This window comes from Lithobates pipiens, unplaced genomic scaffold, assembly GCF_037356315.1.
Source record: "Lithobates pipiens isolate NorthernLeopardFrog02 unplaced genomic scaffold, aLitPip1_a1.2 Scaffold_18, whole genome shotgun sequence".
Classification (NCBI taxonomy): domain Eukaryota; kingdom Metazoa; phylum Chordata; class Amphibia; order Anura; family Ranidae; genus Lithobates; species Lithobates pipiens.
Window position 1 is genome coordinate 575,830,561 of NW_027507758.1, and position 17,270 is coordinate 575,847,830.

Consider the following 17,270-nt stretch of genomic DNA (forward strand, 5'->3'; position numbering starts at 1 on the left):
GCATTTGCTTTGCAGGTATGGTATGGTAAGGTTTTACTTTTATACTGTAATGTTACTTTGTTTTAACGTTAACCATCATTTGCTTAGCAGGTACGCCATTCAGTTGCAGCGCGGATTTATTTATTTTGACAGCAACAGCGTTTGCTCCCATGATACATAAAGCCGTGACTCCAACGCTGTAGGAGGTGATTTCACCACTACAGTTGAAAAAAAAAAAAAAGAGCATATATGCCGAAGCATGGGGGCAGCAGGGGCGGAGGAGCGATTTTGCTCCTAATGCCGCGTACATACGGTCGAAATTCCGATGGAGGGCTAGCCCGTGGAAAAGTTTGACCGGTGTACGTGGCATAACTTTTTTGTGGGAGGATGCCCCCATGCTTCGGCATATATAAATGGTGCATGTATGCCCATCATTAGAAGTGGGTGGATGAAGGGAGGTATTCTAATGGTGGGCATACCCACCGATCAATCTCTTTTTTTCGTTCAGCCAACATGACTCTCAGAAAATAGCTTGGGGTGTCTATCTTCCAAAATGGGGTCATTTGGGGGGGTTTTGTGCTATTTTGGCATTTTATGGCCTTCAAAACTGTAATAGGTAGTGAGGAGTGAAATCAAAAATTTGCACCCTTAGAAATCCAGAAGGTGGTGATTGGTTTTCGGGGCCCCGTACTCAGCTAGGCTCCCAAAAAGCAAATTTTGTTTGGGTACAACATTGCATGACCGCGCAATTACCAGTTAAAGCAGTGCAGTGCGAAATTGTAAAAAGACCTCTGGTCCTTAGGCTGACAATTGGTCTGGGGCTTAAGTGGTTATTATCAGTGCATTATCTACTGGACATGTGAGACTCTGCTCACTGAGGTGATTCCAGCATCAATTGCTGTAACCCCCCATTTCTTCATAGAAATGTTCCCATTCAGAATACATAAGCTATGCATAAATAGGAAAAAACATCCCCAGGTGGGGGAGGTTCAAATGAACCTTATTAGAGGCAGATACCTCAAGAGCCTGCGCTACAGGCAACAAAAGGGTTAAGTAAGGGAGTAGACAAAAACCTGACTTGTGAGCCTACTCCCTCCCCGTTAGGATCCTCCGAAGAGGAAAAATAAGTATCTTCCAATATTTGGAAAGATCTACCTGATCCCCAGCCTCCTGCACCTCAACAAAAGGGCCCTGAGGACTAGATGGGAATCTGCTATGTTTAGTCCTACTATGGCGAGACATCATAGCAATAATCTTTCAAAACAATGTTTTTCTTTTTTTTTTTTAAATGGTAGAAGAAAACAAAACGTTTGTATGATATATACAGGGACTGAATGTCAGGGCTAGCTTAGCCCTTCTTCCTCTGGGCTGGCCGCTCAGCTGTCGGCTAATTGCCAGCTCTCTTCTCTTTCCACAGTTACCAGCTGTTCCCGATGATGCTCGTCTGACCTGCCTATTTAAAGCCTTCCCTTTGCCTTCGCGTTGGTCACATCACAAGGAACCATCTCCTGCTGTTTGTTTCGAGACTGGCTTACTGACATCCCTCCTGGCTTCTTATTCTGCTTGCAGTTGCTCCCCTTGGATCCCTGACTTCTGGCCTGGCTGATTACCCGATCTGGTTAATGAATTTTGGACTGGCTGACTACCCCATCTGGCTACTGGACTCTGGCCATGCTTGACTACGCTTTTTTCTATTTACCTTTTCATTTTTATTAACAAACAAGTGTTATTTGATTGTACTTTTGTCTCAGTCTGTTTCATGGTTTCTGACACTAAAGTGTTCTACCCTTTTCGGCTCATCTGACTAGCCGTATATCTCTCAGGGGAGGATGACATTCTTTTGGAAAGGGTTTTCAGCTTGTTGTATACCATTGACCCCTTAGAACCCTTAGAGGAGTTCCTGGTCCCTTTGCCACTCATAGCTTACAGCACAAAGTAGAGGCACTAACAGCAAAAGAATGCAAATTTGCTAAGCTATAGTACAGTGCAATAACTGATATTAATCCTAGCCTTTTAAAGTACAATGTTGTCAAAGGGAAATGCCTGTGTCACCAACCAAACCTGACCAGCCAACCTCTATGCTCTGTCCCTCCACCGCCAGGCAGCAGCTTCTCTCACAGTGCTTAGAACACTTCCTGCACGTGTGGTCGGCGTCTGACGCTGTTAGCCATGCCCCCCGCATGGAATATGCCCCTTCCTTTTTCAAAAAGGAGCTGATTTTCCCCCATGACGGTGTCCTGCAGCATGGCGGGGGGGTAAATCCTCTGCTCTTTTGAGCGGCTGCGGCCTGCCCTTAGAATTTTTTATTTTTTTTCAAAGAACAAGACAGCTGGTCTGGCATGCAAATAAGAAAAAAAAAGCCAATCTGGGGGCACAGGAAGAGATCAGAACCCCCCTTTGTCTTACCAGAGGGTCTGAGCCGGCTGAAGGAGAGGAGAGTGAAGGAGTCTGCTGTTTCCAGCGTCAGAATGGTGAGTGCTCAATACAGCCCCCAGTGGTGACACAGACATGACAAAATAATACATAGAAGGAGAAATTCCAGAGAAAATCTCCCCTACCTTATCCTCGCAGCAGGGTTTTATCAGAGATAAAAAACCCAATCTTCACCCTCCACGGTAGGCTCCTAGACCTTAAAGGAAACCTTCAGGAACCGGGGAACTCTCAGGTAACCCACAATCCTGGACCTGCGGCAGCACCCTGCCAGTAAAACTTAATGGCCTCACTACCAAAAAGTACTGGGTCCCAGGGCCCAGCTCTCAAAGAGAAGCATTCGCAAGCAAAACCTAGTTTCTTAGGATTACGAGGCCCGGGTAGCATTCATTTAGCCCATTACAAGACATCAGAACGGATCCGGTCAGCATGGCTGGCTCTCATCAAAGGATTACTGCCTGTGGAGCTCAGCGCAGCACATCTTTACTCGTGCCCAACACCTTATGGCGCATACACACGATCGGAATTCTCGTCGGATAAAGCTCTGATGGTTTTCCCGACGGAATTCGGCTCAAGCTGTCTTGCCTACACATGGTCACATCAAATTCCGATCATTTATAACGTGGTGACGTACAACACGTATGACATGACTAGAAAAGGGAAGTTCAATAGCCAGTAGCCAATAGCTTCTGTCTCGTAGTTGAATCTGAGCATGCGTGATTTTTGGCGTGTCGGAATTGCATACACACGATCGGAATTACCGATAGAAAGTTTTTCAGTCTGGAAAAATGAGAACATGCCATCAATATTTGGCTGGCGGAAATACGGACAGCTAAATTCCAATGGAGCATACACACGCCGCATTAGACACTGGCGAAAAAACTGAGGACTCCCAGTAATGGGAGGGGTTATATGGGGAAGTACACGCCTTACAGGGCATGCCAGTGTCCAGCACCTGACAGTCCGATATAACCCACATAGTAATTTCTATGGCTCTGTGTCCCCTGATATAACAAAAGAAAGAACATTACAATGTATGCCCAACAAGGACCAGCGACGTACTGGTATGTTGCTGGACTTTGGTTATACCAGAATGATGCCTGCAGGTTTAGGTATCATCTTGGGGTCATTCTTTTCAGCCAGCGGCCGGCTTTCATGTAAAAGTAATCCTAGTGGCTAATTAGCCTCTAGACTGCTTTTACAAGCAGTGGGAGGGAACATCCCCCCCCCCTCCTCACTGTCTTCCATGGTTTTCTCGGGCTCTTCTGTCCTAACAGGGAACCCGAGAATGCAGCCGGTGGTTCTGCCAGCTGACCATAGAGCTGATCAGAGACCAGAATGGCTCCAATCAAGCTACGAGCATTTCATTACTTAGGTTTCGCCAGATATAAACAGCGCCATTGGGAAATTGGAAAAGCATTTTATCACACCGATCTGGGTGTGGTCAGATTTTTTGAGGGCAGAGAGATCTAGGGGTCTAAAAGACCCAATTAAAAAAAAAAAAAAAAAAAAAAAAAAAAAAAGAGAGTACCTGTCACTAACTATTGCTATCATAGGGGATATTTACATTCCCTGAGAACAATAAAAATGATAAAAAAAATAAAAAAAAAACCTGAAAGAAACAGTTTAAAAATTTAATAAAAAAGCTAAATAAATAATAGTCAAAAAAAAATAAAGCGCCCCTGTACCCCCGTGCTTATGCGCAAAGGCGAACGCAAGCGTCGGTCTGGTGTCATATGTAAACAGCAATTGTACCATGCATGTGAGGTATCACCGTGAACGTCAGACCAAGGGTAATAATTTTAGTAGACCTCCTCTGTAAATCTAAAGTGGTAACCTGTAAAAGCTTTTACAAATGTATGTAGTTTGTCGCCGCTGCAATTTGTGCTCAGGGGATGTCCAAACAGATGCATAGGTGTAGAATCTCCTGCCCTAGGCTGGCTGAATTTAGTTTTTGCCTTTGCTGTACCTACCTGAGTAGCATTTCATGTTTTTTAGGTCTATTCCTAAGCCTGGTGGTTGCTTGTGTCTGCCAGCTTCTGGAAGAATATTCAGAATCAATGGAGGGTGGTGGGAGGGGACGCCCTCAAGCCGATATGTTTTTGACGTGACAATGATATCCGAATGCCTGCAGCTGCATCCATCATTCAGATATTTCCATTCAAAGTCCATTACGTCATATGACGTCCTTGGGCGGGAAGTGGTTAAAGAAATTTGTCGGAGGACACTTTCTAGGGAACCCTTTGACTGAAGAGTGTTGAAGGGGAGCTAACTGGGAAACTGTCTTTGGACATTGTGAGTAGAACCTTTCACCTAGAGCTCCAGGTGTGCAAGTACCTTCAAGGTTATGAGTTTGAGCCTGGCAGCTGGATTTTTCACCAGATAGTGTGAGATGCTTGATTTTATTACATGCTTCTTCTTGACCAAATAAATGTTAGTGCATTTTATGAAGTGTGATCTGTGTAGTTTGTTGTGCTTATTAACCCGGATACTGCACTATTGGAGGCTGTCTTTTCTGTTTATTGCCTATGACCTACTTGTGAGCTGTGTGGAGCCATTTTGGAGACGGAATCCCATGGGTCTTACGGGAACCCGGACCATCGGAGTTTGTTCCAACAACACTTTTATGCTTTACTGACCCCTTTTGGGTCTATAATGAAGGTGAGCTTGCACTTCCCCTGGTGAAAGGAGCACAAGTTGGAAATTGTTGAAACACTGTGGTGTCATCTCAATAAAGCACTTTATGAAACAGAGCCTTTCTGTAGTGCACAATTTATAAGAAGTTTTACTATCCATATTCTCTTTTATTGGACTTTTTTTTGCATTATTTATTTATATTTTTGTTCAAGGATTTATTTTTCACTGGCTCTTTGTCTTTATGACATGTTTACATGTATAGTCATTTATTATAGTGTGTACCAGGCTTAAGCCCAGTGGTTTAATGAAAAAAAAAAAAAAAAAAAACCTGACAGCTCAGGAGGAGCCACTGTACTATCTGATGTTAGTACAGTGATCTTCCGTGCTGTGCTACTGTGTTCAGACAGGGGGGACGCCCCCCTACCCCCTGCCTGCCAGAACACTCCGGTCAGCACACCTTTTTCGGTCATGCCCCTTTGACAGAAGCCGGCTTCCATCGGACCGGCTGCAGTACACATGGATAGAATCCCCCCCGACATTCAGCCTGTGTGAACTAGGCTTTAGAGTCCCCTTCGCATCCAAGTATGAAATAATTTGAGTCTATTGTTCTCTCTAAGTTAATAAGATACTTAATTTATAGAAAAAACAAAAACACACACAGGTCTGTTACATTACAGAGAGCACTGGGCAGGATGGTCAAACTCTGGTACCCACAGCCACATTCAGACAACCTGCTCAACCATTACAAGGATAGCGGAAGGAAGACCATGAAAATGTGAGTTTAGTGCAACAGGCCAAATTCATGAAGCTTTACACAAGGATAAGAAACTTTATTTTGGCCCATTTTCCAACCACTTTTTTTTTAATTAGGTTCCTTATACTGATATTAAAGCTTTGTAAGCTGAGCCTCATAACTGTCTGAATAGGACTTCAGTGAGGATTTCCAGATACAAGTGACATCATGAGCCTCATATCTCAATGATGTCACAAGTCTCCAGCTCCTGATGTTTAGCCAACAATGACCTCATGGGGAAACTGATAGACACATTTGTCTGAAGAACATTTTAAAACTCGGACAATGAAAAAAAAAAAAAACACATAATTCCAGTCAGAAAAGGTTGATACAAACATTTTTATTTATGGAGATGCTACTGTTGATACATTGTGTGATGTCCGGTCTGGGAAGGTGTGTAGAGCAAACACGGGTATCCGCCAACAATAAAGTCCAGAACATAAAACGCCAGCATGCTGGTAAAAAATGTTGTCCCCAGTCCAGCTTTCATCTAAAAAAAGAAAATAAGGGAACAAAGATAAAGTATTAGAGCAAAGCCAATGTACACCATGTTCAAATACAATACATCAAAAGCTGCAATTGTGTGTAAATAGAAGAGGTGTGTGTATAGTTATTTGAATGTTGTGTCCTTTGTGCATTTCTTCCAGATCTGTGCAGTAATCCAGCATGTAACAACGTCTGCACTTTTCCCTGTTCAGGAGCTTCCTATAATAAACACCAGTCAGTGCTGCTCTCGCTCCGTTCAGGGTGACTGGCCTGGTATCTGCCCCCCTGTAGTTTAAAGCGATTCTAAAAGGCAGAAGGTTTTTCAAGGCTTCTTTAAAGACTGTCCAGGGACTCTGCTTCCTCATTGGCTGAGACAACAGTGGGCACAATTGGCTTTCGCTGCTGTCAAAAGTAAGTCAGCCAAGACAAGGCCAAGCTAAATGGTCACACAGAGCAGGGGGGGGCAAGGAAGCCAGCCTACTCGGGTGCCCCCACAGCAAGCTGCTTGCCCTGGGCAGGAGGGAGGAGCCAGGAGTGCTGGCAGGGGATCCGAGAAGAGGAGGAACAGGACTGCTCTTTGCAAAACAACTTCACAGAGCAGGTAAGTATAACACAATAAAAATTAAAAAAATGAGCCCTTAGCCCATTATCCCGTTTAAGGATAATCCACCTTTGGGAACACGAGCCACACATTTTTAGGGCGGAACATGTAACATGTTCCCAATGCTGCAGCCGCTGCCAGATTTCCCCCTCCCCTTGACAACAGTTCCACATACTAAATGTCAGTTTTTCCAATTACCGCGGCCGTGCGGAGCTCCGCCCACACAGCTCCATCATTTATTCTTAGAGTTCTGTGAATGAACTACAATTACCAACATTCTTTGCAGATGTCGGCTTGTAATTCTCAATGAACAACCACAGCGCTGTGGAGCTCTCTAGGTAGTTCATTGATTCTTCCTCTCAGTGTATCTGTTTGCCCATATGGGATGTACGGGACACAAATGTACCGACAGGTCTGCAGGAGACCTGCATAGAACCAGCAATCTGCTGATCACTAGTGCAATGTTTTACAGGCTCAAAATTATTATTATTATTTTTTTTAAATGCACTTTAACCTGCAAAATTTTTATTTATTTTTTTAAAGTGAACTTATTTTAACCATTTCCAGCCCAGGTCTATTATTATGGCATTCCTCGCCTACATGTAAAAATTTTTTATTTTTTTTGCTATAAAACTACTCAGAACCCCCAAACATATTTTTTATTGACACCCTGGGGAATAAAATGGCGGTCAGTGCAACTTTTTATGTCACATGGTATTTGTGCAGCAATTTTTTCTTGAAAAAAAAAACAAAACAAAAAAAACACACTAACAAGCACTAATGTTAGACCAATTTTTTTTGTATAATGTGAGAGATGATGTTACGCCGAGTAAATAGAAACCCAATAGGGCTGCAACTAACAATTTTCATAATCGATTCGTTGGCTGATTATTGTTTTGATTAATCGAACGGTTAATAACCTTAAAAGTAGAAATAGAGCTGCAAAAGTATAAGGACATTCCCCTTTTCTTTTTTTTTTTGTTCCTTATGCGTTTTCTTTTTTTTTTCCTCTCTCTCTACGTGTGCTCCCGCCCCTCTTACGCTATATAGAGATCGGAAAAAAGGGACGAAGGGTACGTTTTTTTTTTTTTATTGTTCCTTTACAGGATCTTTACAGGTGCCCTAATAAAAAAAAAAAAAAAAGTAAAAAAAAAAATCCATCAAGTCGCAGAATTTTCTATTCTTAAAGCAAAAGTGAAGAGAAGTATTCCATCTAAACTAGGGTGCCTGAGAGGTGAAACGGCAGGATATTCTTCTCTCCCCTTGCCCCTCCATTCAAATCCAATAAAAGCAAAGATTGGAACCGAGAGGTACTCCCCTCTATACAGGACAACTATTTTGTCAAACAAGACAAGTGAACAAGATACATGATGAGGGGAAGATCACATAAAACAACAGAATCTAAAACCCCGAGGGAGAGTTTAAATACTAGTGTAACCGCTAGTTCAATACAAAAATACTTGACAACTAAAGAGGGTAACCAAAAAAGCCCAGATGTAGAAAAAAAAACATCCTTGCCAACCAAAAACGCAAAAAAGGAAATGGCTAAGTTAAAAGGAGCCCAAGGAGATAAAACAAGAGAAGAAACACAAACAGAGAGAGAGATGGAAACTTACGAGGGGGACGGGGAAGAACAGCGAAGTATAGCTCAAATGCCCACGAAGATCGAGATGATGGCAATGTTTGAAAGGATGGAAAGTTTAATTAAGAGTGAGATTACAAATGTCCGGATGGATCTGGGCCATTTGCTGCGGAGAGTAGAAGAGGCTGAGGAGAGAACTGAGAAACAAACACAAGAAATCGCAGAATTAAAATCGCAAGTGAAAGCACTGCAAATAAACCAAAGAAATACCTTCTATAAAATGGAAGCACAGGAAAATCAAAATAGACGCCAAAATCTAAGGATAAGAGCCCTCCCAGAGCAAAATGGAGAGAAACTGGAAGAAAAAATAAGGAAAATATTTAACCCCCTACTAGGACGAGAAGAGGACGAGGAGTTAAAGATCGATAGAGTACATAGAATTAGAAAGCCTCTAGGAATGAAGGAGGAGACCCCACGAGATGTCATTGTTAAATTCCATCGGTATACAGATAAGGAGAAAATATGGAGGAACCTCAGAGAGAGACACCCGTTGCAATACGAGCAAACAACTTTGCAAGTATTTGCGGACTTGTCAAGTGAAACATTATCCAGAAGAAGACAATTAAAACCATTACTAGAACATTTAAGACAAGCTAATATTAAATATAGTTGGGGGTTTCCTGCAGCATTGATAGTACATAGGGACGGAAAGACGGTTAGATTGAAATTTCCGGAAGAAGTACAGGACTTTTGTACAGAGTTACAGATTCCAACCATTAGTATACCTAAGCGATCGGAAAGAGAAGAAAGACTAATTGAAGAGGGAATAGGGCAGAGAGCTTAATGTAAGGGGGGGGGGGGGGGTAGGGGGAGAGGGGGGGAGGGGGGGCTGGTGTAATTTATTACAAAAGAAACGAGATGGGAGAGGTAAAGTAAATAAAAGTTAATGTGGGTATGGGTGAAAACGGGAAGAGCCTCCCTGGACTATCTGCTCCCTCCTCTCCCCCTCTATGTCTACCGGGCCTTCAAGGCCGGGGGGGAGTGGAGGGACACGGAATGCCGGGCTTGGAGCTTCACCCCAAGGGGTGAGGTACATATTCCAGGATGGGGATATATTCTGGATATAGGTACAAGGACCAAAGAGGGGTCTGGGAGGGTTGGGAGGAGGTTGGGAGGGGGGGTGGGAGGGGTGGGGGGAGAAAGAAGACCCGACAGCAGAGAACCTCGTTAAGTGAGAAAAGAGGAGAAACCAGCCTGACTAAAAGCTATGTCTATAGTTAATTGTTTGTCATATAACGTTAGGGGGCTAAATGAATCAGCAAAGCGGTTTAAAATTCTGAAAGAAATAGAACAATATGAAGCGGGCATAGTGTTCTTACAGGAAACCCATCTATCATACGAAAGCAAGATTAGAATATACTCCCCTAGGTTCCCGGTGTGGTTTTATGGAGATTCTTACTCAAGGAACTCAAAAGGGGTAGCTATCGGTATAGGACGGGAGGTATACTATAAAATAGAAGAAAGATTAGTCGACCCGGAGGGTAGATTCCTCTTTCTGAAGGGGAAACTATGGGGAGTAGACTATACCCTCGCTAACATATACTGCCCAAATAGAAGTCCAACGGTTTTTCTGAAAGGAATATTGGAGAAATTATGGGATTTTAAAAGAGGAAGAGTAATTATAGCTGGAGATATGAACTTTTGTATGAATCCGCAAATGGATAGTTCGTCCCGTGTGCAGGGGATTGGGAAGGAGCAGAGGAGAATAATAAAACACAGGCTATATCAGTACCAGCTTATGGATGTGTGGAGAACTATGCACCCAAGGATACGAGACTACTCGTTCTATTCCCCGGTACACGGGACGTACACAAGGATCGACTACTGGTTAGTGGAACATAGGGTTCTGGACGAGGTGATATCCACAGATATAGGAATTAGAACATTGTCTGATCATTCTCCAATATGCCTGAAGATCAAAATCCCAGGATTTCAGAAATCTCCTTTTTCCTGGAAATTGAATAGGGAACTGTTGGACGAGAAGGGAGAGGAAATAATTAGAAAGGAATTGGAGTTTTTTTTTACCACTAATTTAAATGAAGAGAATATGGAAAATATTATTTGGGAGACACATAAAGCTTATATAAGAGGGATATATATTTCACTAGGTACAAATAGGAAGAGAGAAGGTATTAAAAAGAGTAGAGAGTTGAGGGAGGAAATCCATGGATTAGAGCAAGAACATAAAAAGGCAAATGGCAGGGAAAGTGGACAGGTAGTGGACCTATTACATAAACTGGCTATGAAAAGAGAGGAACTCGGGGAATTAATGGAACAGGAAATGAGGACGATATATAATAGGATTAATAAAGAGAGATATTATAGCGGCATTAAAAATAGTAAGATCTTAGCAAAGATATTGAGGAAAAAAAGATCGAAGAATTATATAGAGAAAATATTAAATAAAGAGGGAGAGTCGGTCTATAAAACTAAGGAAATAGCAGAAGTTTTTAGAGAATATTATGGGCAGTTATATTCCGTGAGAAAAAAAGAGACAGAAAAGCAAGAGATGAAGAGAAGGGGAAAAATCAAAGACTATATATTTCAAGCAAATATCCCTAAAATACCGGGGGAATTGGCGCAGGAATTGGAGAATCCAATCTCAGTCCAAGAAGTAATACAGGCAATAAAAGAGACCAAAGGAGGAAAGAGTCCAGGGCCTGATGGCTATACAATAGAATATCTAAAAAAGTTTGGAGACATACTAGCCCCAATTTTATGTGCATATTATAATGGACTAGGTACAAAATATGGACTGAGCGAGGAGGCCTCCACTGCGACAATCTCCACGATATTGAAAGAGGGAAAAGAGAATACAATATGCTCAAACTATAGACCGATCTCACTACTCAATACGGACATTAAATTGTTCGCAAAAATATTGGCCGCTAGAATAAAGAAGTTAATGCCTAGCTTAGTCCATGCAGATCAGGTGGGATTCATTGAGGGGCGAGAAGGAAAAGATAATGGAGTAAGGTCATTATTACTGCTTCAGAGGATGAAGGAGAGTAGAATCCCCAGTCTACTCCTATCAATAGATGCTGAGAAAGCTTTTGACCGAGTAGACTGGGGATTCATGATGGGTACCCTAAGGGGAATGGGGTTTGGTCCCAAAATTTTGAAGTGGATAAAGGCACTATATAACAGCCCCAAGGCAGTGGTAAGAGTTAATGGGGTACTATCAACAGCCTTCAGAATGAACAATGGGACTAGACAGGGGTGTCCGCTGTCCCCCCTATTGTTCGTTCTGGCATTGGAGCCACTCCTGGAGACGATAAGGAGAAACCCAGATATAAAGGGGGTTGAGATAGAGGGGGAAATACATAAGACAGCCGCATTCGCGGATGATATTCTGTTTTATGTATCCAGCCCACGAATCTCCATGCCAAACTTGTTAAAGGCTTTACAGGAATACGGAGAATTATCTAACTTTAAAATCAACCCAAGCAAGTCAGAAATCTTAAACGTAAATATAAATCCGAGAGAAGAACTTGACATTAAGAGAGAATTCCCATTTCTATGGCAAAAGGAAATTAAATATTTAGGGATTAAACTGACTGCATCAATAGAAAAAATGTACCTAATAAACTATATCCCCCTTCTAGAAGAATTGAGAGAAGAAATAAGGAGAATGAGAACAAAGCCCCTGTCATGGTTAGGAAGAATTAATGCCTTAAAAATGATTATTCAACCTAAAATCCTTTATAAATTTCAGCTATTACCAATATATATCCCCCCCCTATATTTTAAAATGATAAATTCTTTAATTTCTAAATTTATCTGGAACAACAAGAAACCTAGAATCCCACTGAAGACTTTGCAAAAGGGAAAAGACGAGGGGGGTCTGAATGTCCCAGACTTTAGAAAATATTACGAAGCAGCAGTGTTAACACGGGTGGTGGAATGGGCAAAATTAGAAAGTAAAAAAAGATGGGGAAAAATAGAACACAGTTTATCAGGCACAAATTTAGGTAGAGAAATCTGGACTCCTTTAAAATATAGATCACTAGGGAAGACAACACCTTTGGTCACAAAAAATGTGTTTAGAGTATGGGAGGGAATACACAAACATAATAAGTGGAAATATAATTCCCCTTTAATTTATTTAAAAGATAATGATTTTTTTGCACCTGGTAAAAGTACAATAGGAGGGAAATGGATAAAACAAGATAATATGCAATTACGACACATAATTAAAGAGGGGAAATTGAAAACACTAGCAATATTACAGAAAGAAAATGATTGGATGGATTTGAATGAGTGGCGATACCTGCAGCTTAGACATTTCGTCTCAAGACTACCACAACCGCTTAGAGATGGAGAAAATTTGACTGCCTTGGAGCGGATATGTGAGGGGAAATCCCCAAGGGCAGGTATTGCCCAGCTTTATAAGGTCTTGAGACGGGAATGTGAAGCGGAGGTACCAACTTTCATTCAAAAATGGGAAGAAGAGATAGGAGCACGGGGTGAAAACCAAAATATAGAAAAAATATTGAAGATGGTGCACAGATCCACGGAAAATAGTAAGATGATAGAAACAAATTATAAAATTTTAGTAAGATGGTATAGGACCCCAGATATAATGGCAAAGTACCAGGAGGGACAATCTGGGAAATGTTGGAGGAATTGTGGACAAACGGGAAGTTTGGCCCATATATGGTGGGATTGTCCCAAGATTAAAGAATATTGGAGAGAAATAATAAGATATATAGAAGTAATAGCTAAAATACAGTTACCTGAGAACCCATGGTTATGCCTATTCCATGCAGTAGATACCCCAATTAAGGAGTATAGGAATTCCCTCACAAGCTCATTAATAAACGTGGCAAAAAGCCTGATTCCGAAAAAATGGAAAGAAATAGAAGCACCCAAAGTAAAGGAATGGCTAGGAAAAGTTGAGGAAATGTATAGTATTGAAGGGCTGGGAATGGAGGAAGAAAGAGAAAGAAAGAGATTCCATGTGAAATGGAAATACTGGAAAATCTTTAGACAATCTATGATTTTTAACGAGGTAATGGGTCGGTAGGGGTGGGGAGAGGGGTGGGAGGGAGATATTTTAGAAGAACTCGAGAAGTAAAGAAAGAAAACCAGGATAATGTGAAAAATTTAAGGGCATGAATGTATTTTGGTCCTATGGTTTTCTTTTATAATACTTGATTATGTTTTGTACGCAACTTAAATGAAAAATTTAAATAAAGAATAAAAAAAAAAAAAAAAATAACCTTAAAAAAAAAGTGGGTCAAATTGACGTTTATTTTCAACCACAGTGATGGGAACATTTGGAAATAATAGAAAACTGCTCGGTCAAAGGAATTTTCAGACACTGTATGTGGTTTTCATTCAGAAATTACATTAATTTAAAAAAAAAGAATGTTAAAAACAAGTGAAAATTTCAAACTAAATTCTTTCAATCAGCGACTGTACAAAGATTTTTCATCTGAATATTCTCATCTGAAAATTGCTCCATGTGGCAGCATAAGGCTCGGTACACACCTACACAGTTTGCTTTTAATCTGTTTCTGAAGGGCTTTTTGCTGTGCATTTTTGATTTCTGCGCACGTGATTTTACTGCAATTTGCATTTTTCCATTTTTTTGGGGCAGATTAAAAAACACAAATTGCTTCAAAAAAGCATTACACGCTTTTCTGCAGCTTCTCCATTGAAGTATATTGAACCAAAGAAAGATCGTTTTGCGTTTAAAAGTCCCTGACCGTTTCCAAATACACAGCGGCTGAAAAAAAGATATGAGCGTGTCCCATAGGAAACCATGCAAATGAACCGTAGTGCGTTTCTGCAAAAAGCTCCAATAAGAATATAGATGTGAACCAGGTCTAAGACATTTAGTAACACAATGGGGTTAAAAAGACTAAAATCAGCCCTTTATAGTAAAAACATAAAAAAAAAAGCAGATGACTACTTTAAGGGGTTCACTTTTTTTTTTACTGTAGAACGGTGAAAGTAATATTTACAGTAGCGATTATTTGCTCTTTTTGTACTATAAAGGGGTCTTTTTTTGTTAACCCCATTATGTTACTGGCCGATTAATCAATTATGAAAATAGTAATTGATTAATTTCATAATCGATTAGTTGTCGATTCATCAATTAGTTGATTCAGCCCTAATACCAAACATGTCAAACTTCGGTACTTAAAAATCTCCATCGCCAACACTTTACAAATGTTTACAAGTTGCCCGTTTAGAGTTACAAAAGAAGTCTTGGGTAGAATTATTGCTCTCACTACAACATTCATGGCAATACCTCAGATGTGTGGTTAGAACGCAGTTTTATATATGTGTTCACTTCTGTGTGTGAGCACGCGGGGACGAGGTGCTCTAAAAAAAAATGTTATTTTTTTTAAATCTTTACACTTTTCCTTTCAATTTTTTTTTTTTTATCACTTTTATTAAAAAACTAGTGCATGACAGGTCCTCGTTAGAGAGAGAGATGGGGGGTCTATAAGACCTCACAGCTCTCCGCTAAGCTGGAAAGCCTGAGATAAAAAATAAAAAAAATGAAGAAAAAAAAACAAAACCACACAATCTCAGCCTTTTTCTCTAAAAACACAGAAGTGATTACATTTGCCGAGGACGGAATCGACATCTTAACGTCGTGCCCGGCCTCTGAAGGTCATAGAGATGGCCGAGGACCATCTAGTCCTTGGTCAGCTCTATGGTAAATGGCCCCTCCTGCTGCCTGTAAAAACAGCCACTATGATTGTTTTTACTGTGCAGGGAATTGCTCTGGCAGAAAAAAAATATATGTGGATGAAGGTTGGTTTCATTTGAAATCTGAAATCTAGGCAGATATTAAAGACAAGCATGAATGCAGTTCTGTAATATATTAGTAAATGTATTTTTAAAATTTCAAGTAGTGGAAGGACCTAAAATCTGACCTGGTGTCGGCCTATTGCAGTTACTGTACAGTAAGCATGGAGAGTGATAAGAATAAGCAGCACAAGCAGCCAATCAGTTCATGTGCCAACAAGAATGTTGTTAGGAGGAGAAAACAGAGTGAAAGATTAGCTCATCGCTGTGCTGCTTCTCTTTTCTCTGTCCAATCACAGGGGGGTCCAGGGTGATCTGGGCTCAGAAGAAGTGGGTTGAATGATGCTGGACATCAAACTCGGGTCATCTTGTGGCAGAAAAGACGTACTACAGGGGAAATTCTCTGGATTGAAAGTGAATATTGCTACAAAAGCGGCTTCATTTTTGGCTGAAGTTTTGCTTAAAGTCGAGTTCCACCCATATAAAAAAGTCAGAAGCTACAAAAAATGTTGCGGCTGACATTTAATATCAAACACTCACCTGTCCCACGGTCCAGTGTTGTGGGTGCAGGAAGCCTCGCTCCTCTCCCCCTCCTCTCCACGGCACCAGCATTCTAAATGTGGGTGCCTGGCTGTGGCTTCACAGCCGGGCGCGCACTGAATATGCACATGCCATACTGTGAATGGGCAGACAATCTTCTGGGACCTATGACATGTCCCAGAAGATTGCAGGGAGGAGGTGATCTTCCCTTCTGGTGTCGCAGAGCCAGAGGAGGAAGTGGGAGCTGGGTGCCTATAAAAACAGGGTACCCTCGCTCCTCCCCCCAAAAAATGACATGACAAATGTGGCACATCAGGAGGTCACCAGCACTTAAAGCGGAAGTTCCATTTTTGGGTGGAGCTCCCCTTTAATTTATAGAGTTCCAGTGTGTAAGGCTGAAGGCAGCAGGTGGGGAGGGGGGGGGGGACCGCAGTGTGGCAATCTTACCAGGAAGAGGGAATGTGTACCTGTCAAAACCACGTACCCGCTCCCCCCTCCCTGCCAAAAAATGCCAAATGTGGTGGTGGAGGGTGCGAACAAATGGAGGTTCCCGTTTTGGGTGGAGCTCTGCTTTAAGATTATGTCGCTAATACAAAATGTACCAAAACCTCAGCTGGGAGAATGTAGCGATAAATCCATATCCCCAAAAAACTATTTATGACACCGAGACTAAATTTTTAGACGTAAAATAACCAATTCTAGACAGTGTGGTACATCCTCCTTATAATGAGATAGTAAAGTCGGTGTAAGCTGCACACCCACGATAATTATTGTTCCAGGCCAGTGACTAAGGAAGAAGGTTATAAGGATGACAGTCGGTACCAATGCCATGGATTCCAAATCACAGCCACACCAAACATTTAAAAAAGGGAAAGATCAAAGCTGATATTTTCTAGTTCCACCAGGTGGCAGCACATTACCAATGTTTTTTAGTGCCAATGCTACTAGGAAGCCTGGGCTGCTTGTTATGACCTCTAAAAGGATAAAGAATATTATTACTTTAGAACAGTTCACTAAAATTGTCGGTTTCATAATTCAATAAAAGATTTTTCGGCCATAAGTCTCTTGTGGGTAACAAGGGTGCACTTACTTTTGCACTCCTGTGACCCGGAGTCAGCTTATTTTGGGCTATTGCCTGCTGTCAGCGAACATGGCAAGGAAGTTACAGGCTCTGGAAGGATCCCGATCATATTGTTGGGATCCACCCAGCTTCCTGATTGACAGCTGGCTCTGAATCTCAGCATACAGCTGCGCCCACCCCTCCTCTCAGGTGAAGCCGGAGGAGAACTGAGCGATCAGCAGTCTTGTGATTGCAAGTTTTCTGTCTTAAAGAGGAGCTCCGGTCTACTTTGGAAAAAGTCAGCAGCTACAAATACTGTAACTTTTAAAATAAGGAC

General features: G+C 41.6%; 1 long non-coding RNA gene across 1 annotated transcript in view; it reads right to left on the reverse strand.

The window, feature by feature from the left end:
* Nucleotides 1–6,159: 6,159 nt before the first annotated feature.
* LOC143989059 (uncharacterized) overlaps nucleotides 6,160–17,270 on the reverse strand; it is an 85,892-nt gene continuing 74,781 nt past the window's right edge. The window contains exon 4 of the long non-coding RNA XR_013276965.1: nucleotides 6,160–6,329. This is a non-coding gene — a long non-coding RNA (uncharacterized LOC143989059). The remainder of the gene's footprint in view (nucleotides 6,330–17,270) is intronic.